This window comes from Setaria italica, chromosome III (genome assembly GCF_000263155.2).
Source record: "Setaria italica strain Yugu1 chromosome III, Setaria_italica_v2.0, whole genome shotgun sequence".
NCBI lineage: Eukaryota > Viridiplantae > Streptophyta > Magnoliopsida > Poales > Poaceae > Setaria > Setaria italica.
In genome coordinates this window covers 15,099,777-15,101,501 of record NC_028452.1, presented here as the reverse complement: position 1 = coordinate 15,101,501, position 1,725 = coordinate 15,099,777, and positions in this window count along the sequence as shown.

Genomic DNA, 1,725 nt, shown 5'->3' with positions numbered 1-1,725 from the left:
CCCGCCGCCGCCCGTCGCCCGCCGCCGCCCGTTGCCGCGCCCGTCGCCCGTCGCCGCCCGCCGGCCGTCGTCGCCCGTCGCCACCCACCCAGCCGCCTGTCGTCGCGCGTCGCCGCTCGCCGCCCATCGTCGCCCGTCGCCACCTGCCGCCCCGTCGCTACCCACCCTGCCGCCCGTGGAGGGTCTCCCGTGTGCGACACAGTGCAGTGGAAAAAGGGGAAGAAGAAGATGGGATAGAGAGGATGACAAGTGGGGCCTTAATTGGGGGGCAACAATGGCAATCCACACTGAAATCGATCTTTTTTGGAGCTGAGAGCACCCATCTAGCCAAACACCTCATTTTTGTTCTGGAGTTTTGGAGCGGAGCTGGCTCCATGTGGAGTTCTGGAGTGGAGCAGCTCCACCCGGAGTTGGAGCCATGCCAAACCGGGCAAGTAGCAACTAGCAATAAAAAAAGCTTTAATACATCATAAGGACCTGGCAACCTGAGCTGCTGGAGTCAAGTACTCGATTTTGGATGCCTGGACCTGCGCGTTGTTTCCTGCGTAAGGCAGATTGGTAGGACTACATCCAAACAACGCCCAAGAACTTCCAAGCAACCTTCCAACCAGGCAAATCATGCTAAGGACCGCATCCAAACATGTCGTGTATGCGTCAACTTGTGCAATGGCATTTTATCATAATTCCAGATTCATTAGGGGATCCACATAGATTTGCTTAGGCCGGAGTGTCACATAAAGAATCAGTATTGAGAGTGAGCTAAAGAATTTTATCCCCTCGTAAGATGGATTTACTCCAAAAAAATTGTACACCAAAAGATGGATTTACTCCTCGTAAGAGGGCTTCACCTCTTTCTTATTTATAAGGCACAAAAAATTCAAAAGAAATTAGCATAAGGGAGGGCATTTAGTTAGTATTGGGGAGGTCTGAGGTTTAATGTGGGACTACCTTAACTCCAATGGTTTTAAAGGGGTGACAAGGAGCACTATGCCGTAAAAGATTTGTGCTGACGAGTAAAACACATTTGCGCTGGCAGGTTCCCTAACCACCAACAACCTTGAGCCAATAGAAATGGGCATCCATGCTGGTGGGTGAGCGCCCGCCAGCAGAGATGCAGATCTGTGGTGGCGGGCGCTAAAGACACCCGCCAGCACAGATTGTTTTCCTTTTGAATTTTGAATTTTCCCCACCATTTTTTATAATTTTATTTCCAAATTCTAAAATTATTATTTCCCACCAATTTAAAATATGTATCTCCAACCACAAAGCAAATTAAAACATGAAGAATATATAAATTTTCATAACATTAAACACTATACAGGAATATTACATAAATATGAAATATTCATATTCACTACTACATAAAAAAAATAAAAATATATAAAATATAAAAAGAAAAAAGAAAAGAAAAAAGAAAAAAAAGTCGGTGCGTCCCGCCGCCTGCACCCCTGGCCTAGGGCTGGCCATTGCTGCCGTGCGCGCCCCCGCGCCGCTCGCCTGGTGCCGGCCCCGCCCGCCGCCTGTGCCCCCACGCCGCTCGCCTGGTGCCGGCCCCCGCCCACCACCCACACCCCCGCGCCTAGGGCCAGCCTCCTGCCCATGCTACTCGCCTGGTGCCGGCCCCACCCGTCACCCGCCGGGCCGGGGCTGCCACCGCCGCGCGCCCGCACCCCACATCGGGGGCCGGCTGCCCACGCCCGCCGCTCGGCTGCCCGCGCTGCCGAC